The 7,275-nt window shown below is 40.1% G+C and overlaps 1 long non-coding RNA gene across 1 annotated transcript; it reads right to left on the minus strand.

The window, feature by feature from the left end:
• Positions 1-522: 522 nt before the first annotated feature.
• On the minus strand, positions 523-1,336 carry LOC116652706. Its single transcript, XR_004305851.1, has 2 exons — positions 1,225-1,336; positions 523-554 (listed from the first exon to the last, which is right to left on the minus strand). It is a non-coding gene; the product is annotated as an uncharacterized LOC116652706 (long non-coding RNA).
• Positions 1,337-7,275: the final 5,939 nt, after the last annotated feature.

Consider the following 7,275-nt stretch of genomic DNA (forward strand, 5'->3'; position numbering starts at 1 on the left):
ATATTTTCTTCCAATGTTTCCTCAGCTTCTCTATGGTTTCTGCTGCAAGAGCTACACAGCTTAAAGAATACGACCAAAAACGCTTGCAATAAAGCACACTGTCAGTCAGGTGTTGATCCGCATTAACTCACTTATAAAAGCCTATTAGACAGCACTCGATACAAACAGTAGCTTATAAAGAGTTTTTTCAGAAATGCGTTCACTGTAGCAGATGTGAGAGGAGGTGAGATGACAGTAAGGACTTTTTCCGCGTGCCTTTGGATCACCCTGCATATCAGTGTCCTCAAACTGCAGGTAATATAAAATCATTGAGAAGATAAATGCTTTTCTTCTTGCTTTACTTACATTGTGGGTAGGAAGTGGCATCTCTGACACCTTTCCATGGCTCAGGAGGCTGGGGCTCAGAAAACCTCAGTGGTCCAACAGGAGGCTTAGCAAAAGGAAGTCCCAGAAAAGACATTGACACTCCCTCTCAGCTGCATCTACTTTCACTTGGTATCCTCGCGCAGTCCCGTATATTTGGGTCACCACTTCTGGTTGCTCTGCTTTTTGCCCTGGGGGTTGTGTGCACAACATCACATCATGGACTGGTCTACTAAAGAGCAACTGACGGCTTTCTGAGAGCTCTGGTGCCTGAATAAGCACCCCCTGTTTGTTTCCACAACTTGTTTTCACACACAAGCCTTCAACAAACACTCATTGCTAGAGCTGACATAGTTCATAGACATAACCAGACGCTTAAACTATTGTAAAATCACTCTATCTCCATTGATTAGTGTTCCCGCGGTTAAATGCAATCTCCACAAGCAATAGCCCATGCCTGCAGCATATAACCTGCTCACTCTCCACACACATCAGTAACTGGTTGTAGATCGCTGCTGATACTTAAAAGTCCATCGACTGCCCTCACAAAGAAAAGGCATTTCCTGTTTTAGAAAAGGATCTGTGAGTGCAAAAGACACAGTTTCACAATAGGAATTTAGTTTTGCTCGCTGCATGTGAAAAAAATAATGAGACAATGCCTGGAAGCAGCCCAGAGAAGAAACAAGGACAGCTCTCATTCCGCCTAGGTCAGCGCCTCAGTTTCTGTGCAGCAAGGGTCATGCTATTGGATAGCCCCAGACGACTCCTACGCTAGGCTCGCGCATATCGCATGTTATGTGAGCAGCACATGCGCTCTGACTCCTCACAGCAGGCAACAGTGAAAAACCCTTTGGAGCTTACCAGTAGCTGCGAGTGCCGTGAGCCCGGCGGTGAGAATCAAGGACAGCAGCGGGTTCTTTTCAGTTGCCATTCTGCAGCCGACTCACACTTACCTACTCTGTGCACTGCCTTTAGTACTGTAAGTGCAGCTGTTGCGCAAGACAAACACTGATTAGAAAAGCAGTGCTCAAGCTGTGAACCAAATCGGGCAGGACCAGCCTCAGCAACTGTCAGGAACGGAATGGACACTTCTCCAAGGGGAGTATAATGTAGTCTATCTGAGTATGGAACAGCGGAAACCTTGGGCTTGTGAACAACGGCCCTATAAGGCTTCGTATCGGCTGCCTAGGGCTCCTATTACTCCCTTCACAAGAACTTCAAGGCAGCAGGGATTTGCTAAAAAATGAACTGAAAGCAGGAGATTCTTCCTGCTGCAATACCATTACCATTACCCTCTTCAGGCAGATACGGGTAACTTAAACAAGAAAGTAGCTGGGCTTAGTAGAGAATGTTTGTCCCCTTTCCTATTATCTACAAGCAATGTGAATTCCAGCACTGCACTCCTGTTCAGACGAGGTACAAACAGTCCAGAAATGTACAGCTACCTCAGCTGTAAAATTCACTCACAGATCAAAAACTTTCCTTTTAAAAATCTCTGAGGACATTTCTGTGTGTGAATCACACAAAACGCTCTGGAACACCACTGCTAGCTTGAACATGAAGAAAAGACAGTTTTTCTTGCAAATGCAGGTCTTTTATTGATTTTTAGCTTTATTAACACAACAATGCTGCACATTCTTCTTCAGCAAATGGCAAAGCTACAGAAAAACCTGAGTAGCAGACAGATCTGTTAACTGTATTGCAAAGGAAAGGATTCTGCTGAGGACAAGGACTGAGGAAAAAGCACCAAAGTGAAAATCTTTCCACTGCAATAATTACAGCAAATAAGCGTAAATAATGAAAAGAACTGCAAAGAAATGGTGAAAGGAAGGGACACATTATTTTACCCCTCCAAAAATATTTCCAAGAATTCCTTTTCTACTAAATACTATGCCTATTTGCATGTTTAGACGGTAAGTTATAGCTCTATAGTAACTCTCTTGTTTTCCATTCTTTTCCTTAGTCTGGCTTATCAAACAACACCTTTTCCAGAACGTCTACTTCTTGTTTCGCTGTGCAACTTTCTGGTCTTTCCTTCGTTTTTTAGATTTATCTCCAAGCTTTTTTCATTTAGTCTGTAGGATGGCTGTGTTCCAGCCAGACCCTTCCCCATTGGGATTCTCTGATAAATCACATAAAGAAAGAACAGAAAGAGTAAAAACTCCTGGTACAGTTGTTAGCAATTCCAGAAGTCAATCAATGAGAAGATTTCAGGGCAGTTTTTGAACAAGATACAGCATAGTTTATTCTACAGGCAGTGGGAACTGAAGGCGCGAGGCAGTCGAAGAATATGTGCCTGTGGTCCTTCCAGGAACACCAGAAGGCACACCAAATAAATAAGATACAAACAACCCAAACGTCTCCGCGAAGTCCCTACACACAATGAGAAACATGGAGACCACGTGTTTTAAGTCAGCACTAGATCTCTATCCCAGTATGTTGTGGGACTGGAAATTCTCAATTCTTACGGGTGGTGATACTGAGGATAAGCTTTTCTTTCACTTTCTGATACAGGAGGATGAAATTCATCTCTTAGCATCTTCTCAACGAAATATTTGGGGCTCACCACAATCCAGGATTGGCTTCCGCAGCGTGTAGGACTGGACGTTGGCAAACACTGTAGAGACCCCGGGTTTTGAATCCCCATAGTAAGTGGCAAAGTAGCAGTAGCCACAAACGATCCGAATTCCCTGCATCACACAGGAAGGACGCCGAAATCACGGAGGTTGGAACTTCGATGATTATTACAGGTCTCATTCACAAAGTCGCAACCGGACTGTGATATACTTAGATCTCCACTTAGATCAGTAGTACCATATGAACACGCACATAAATGCCACCATTCCGCATACTCACGAAATGACTCGATTCCTGCTTAGAGATGCTAATTCATTTATAAATTCGTGAAACAGCAAAAAGAAAGCCGGCCTAGTGTTCTCTAGTTGTTCTCTAAGAGCAGGTCATTATAAGTAAAACCTAGATACAAAATATAAGCTAAATCAAAAGATTCTAGTAACAGATTAATTCATGCTTTTTACAACACAGCTGGATTGCTCTAAAGTTCACTGGAGTAAAAAGGGAATACTTCAGTTTGCATGGACTTTGACACAGACTCATGAAACTACTGTGAAAGTGACAGTAATTAAAGAAGTAAAAGTGTGAAAAACGCTTTATATATTCTAATTCTCATAGTTTTCTTTCAAAATGACGAGCTGTACTCAATCTGTTTCATGAGAAAGAACAAACTTGCTTTCTATGTATCACAAAAAGGTTCCTATTAGAACTCAGCATTTGCTTAATTGTTTGGCAGGCATAAACAAACTTCCTTCTGCTTCAAGAAAACAGCATGTTGTCTTTGATCTAGAATGGAGAAAAACAGTAAGACAAAGATAATATCGAACCAATTTCAAACAAGAGAAAGGGTTTGTATTTTCATCACACTCACTCCAATGTGTGAAATAAATAGTCATATATGAAAATGGAAGTAGTGATAATGAAATAATGCCAGAGAAAAATGTATTAATGAATCCTGATGTTTAATTTCTTACCCTATAGGCCTATAATAGCACATACAGTTAAAAGAACAAGCCAACACATAAATTAAGAAGCAGCCATGGTCCAGCTTGCAGCATGAACATCCTAGCACTGTAGCTTCTGTGATTGTAACAGTTTTACAGAACCGGAAAACCATTGGAACCATGGCTGGTTTTTTAGGGAACACACTTTGCTCCCAGGGAGGCTGTAATAATGAGCAATCCCAAGGATGCTCTCGATAAGGAAGAGCAGAAGGAGCATAACAAACAATACTGAGATACTATGACATATTCTGGTAAACGTATTTTCTTATAAAGAATTCAAGGATGTTTTCCTGTGATTGTGACAACAAACTACACATTAGTGAGGTAGAAAGTCCAAGAGTAAAATTCTGCATTCCGACAAATTAATTTTGACCGTTACTTCATGAATGTAAAAGAGGAAATGTGTCCCCTGCTAGCTCTCACAATTCTTGTGTTCTCTCCTTCTTTCACTATATTTGTTCTCGTCACTGGTAACCCAAAACTCCATTTTGTGCTTCTTTCAAGCTTCTTTGATGCCTTTTTGTATGAGGTTCTATTTCCAGGTATCTTTCATCACATCAATACTGAGGCCAATGTACCTAAGCCCTTCCCCATTGGGATTTCTGAAACAAAAAAATGGAAAGTTTACCTACAAATGGAATTTGTGCTCTGACTTCTCAACCTGAGATCGCTTCACGAAGACTAACGATGCTCAGGTTTGCACGATTCTGGAACCGTTAACAGATGGATGCCTTATATCAAAATTGCTCATCACTGGAAGGCAAACCTTTAATAACGTTTGCCATTGCTCTGGGATCTAATCCTCCACTGTAGATACAAATAGCTCTTGGATTTTAATTTTGGATTGCACGTGCTTTCCAGCAATTTTTCTTTGCACTCATTAATGAAAGAGAAACTATTTGTTTCAGTAACCTGATGCTTACATTCTGCACGTTTACAAGAACTCAACCATGCTGCTTGCTATGCTTCAGGAGCACAGACAAAACGTGAAGCTGCATTAGCCCCCTATGAAATCTCCACCCGTTTCTAGTAAAAACAAAGTTACTCCAGTATTTCATAACATTTCTGCTAAGTTTATTTTCTTCTTCTGTAGCATTCCCTGCAAAGTGAGAGAAAAGACATCAGTCTTCCAAGATCAATTATCAAAAACCATTCTATGAACCTACTTGTTCTTCTGGGCTGTGGGATTTCTATATGAGTGGAGCAGATAAATTAATTCATGAAAAGTAACTATTACTGATACTGAAAAAACAGGCTTATTCAATTAACCAGCAGTTACTAAACAAACTTGTGTTTCTGAAAGTTGCTGAGGTTAAACATAAATAATCAAGCAATGTTGTTTCAAAAAGAATGGTTTAGCAAAGCACAGAAGTACATCACCAGCTAAGAACGGCTTTCCAAAGACAGAGAAAATCTCATCTCCATGATCTGCTTTTTACAAACTGGGTGCTGTGGTTGAGCTTGGTCGATGCTGAAATTCATAAGAAGTAGACTGGGTGGCCGCATCTAACAGAAAATAAAATGAAAAACAAGTTGCTAAATGTTTCAAATGCAGCCAACAGTGATGATAAACTTTCACTGCACGCTGTTTTGATAAAAACGAAAACACTATCAGTTCTTTTGATAATCAAGTGTGATACATACATAAAGACCACATACATGCCCAAGGAACGGAAGACAACGCTTGTTTTGAGAGACTTGTTTGGAGGAGGAATTTAGAGACTCACCACTGTGGTAATCTGGCCACTTCAATGTTTCTGGGAAAACAAATACGTGATCTCCTATAGCAATCAAGAAGGCCATCTCGGCACCTGAGCACGGCTTCTGGTGCTTTCCCATGTATTCATTGAACACAAGATCAACATGTCAGAAGGATATCCTGAAATGAACAAGAAAATTATTTCTTATAAATGAATAGGACATGTAAGAAAATGCGCTTGTACTGGTGCTCTTCTTTAGAGCCTCTAGCCCAGTAATTACTATTGAAAAAGCGATTGAAGTTACATACTAATTATTATTTTGCAGTTTATTCAAAGTGATTTATAGCTCTACCTGTCTGCAAGGATACTTCTGTAATGTTCTGTAGGTTGCAAAACTGCATTTGGTACCAAATTGTACTGCTCTGGACTGTGGCCCCTTTTTACAGGTCTTACTATGCCAACTTAATGGAAGAAAACGTATTGAAAATTAAATCTTTATGTTTTCTGTTGCATAAAATCCAGAAACGTACCAGAGCTTTGTACTTTGCAAAACAGCTGCACTTTATGGCATTGAGACTTTTGTTATTTCTGTTGATTGTTATTTCTCTTATTTCTCCAGGTGTCTTCAGGACAAAGTATTAGGCCAATTTGAATCAGATTTTATTACTACAAGAAAAGAAAAGTTTATTCTGCAGATGTCTGAAGATTGCTTATACCTGAACATATACACACCTGTGTCTACAGAAAAACAGGAGAAACTGCCAGTAAGGAAAATCATTACAAAATCTCTAGCAAGCCTGATGGCTTCTGTGATTTGATGTGATAGATTAAGTATGTCCTTTAATCTTATAACAGCTTCCCGAGGGTTAGAACACATGCACAGCAAACTTACATCCTACACAGTATGTGAACATAGTGGCACAGTTTTTAATGATTAACACATAAAATCATACTGATTGTTTTTACTGAATTAGTGTTAGATTTCCTGCAGAGGCACTGGTAAAATTCAAGCATTTAATGAAATCAGTACGTGTTGTGAGGCTGCCAGCCTCCAGTTTGAAAGACACTGACCTTTTGTGAAATGTAATCTGAAGGACTCATGAGTGAAGCAGCACATGCTGGGATATTTAGTCTGCATCACAGGAAGCTCTTACTTGTGCTGAATCGCTTCTACTTTTCCCCTTCCAGGTCTTTGTGTGGATCCACGGAGGTGGACTAGCTTTTGGATCAGCATCACCCTATGATGGTTCAGCGTTAGCAGCCTTTGAGAACACGGTAGTTGTGGTAATTCAGTACAGACTGGGTATTCTTGGATACTTTAGGTAAGATGTGCTGTCTCTGGTTTTGATAACTGCTTTCAAACACTGTGCATGTAAATCCTTTGTATCCAGCAGGATACATGTTTTTGGAAATAATCTCTCTGTTTCTTAATTACACGTGCAACAGTTGGCAGCAACTTATAAGTGCCAGGTCTCCTCCAGAGACTGTTCTGGTTTGATTGCTGCTCTGATCTCAACCCTTTTCAAGCCAATTCTTTATTAATTATAGAGATGCTCTTAAACAGCTGTTTCCTTATCCTGCACATTTTTTAAAACTCTGCGTTGTTTTCTTTCATATCAAGCACTTAAAGAAAT

This window comes from Coturnix japonica, unplaced genomic scaffold, assembly GCF_001577835.2.
Source record: "Coturnix japonica isolate 7356 unplaced genomic scaffold, Coturnix japonica 2.1 chrUnrandom775, whole genome shotgun sequence".
NCBI lineage: Eukaryota > Metazoa > Chordata > Aves > Galliformes > Phasianidae > Coturnix > Coturnix japonica.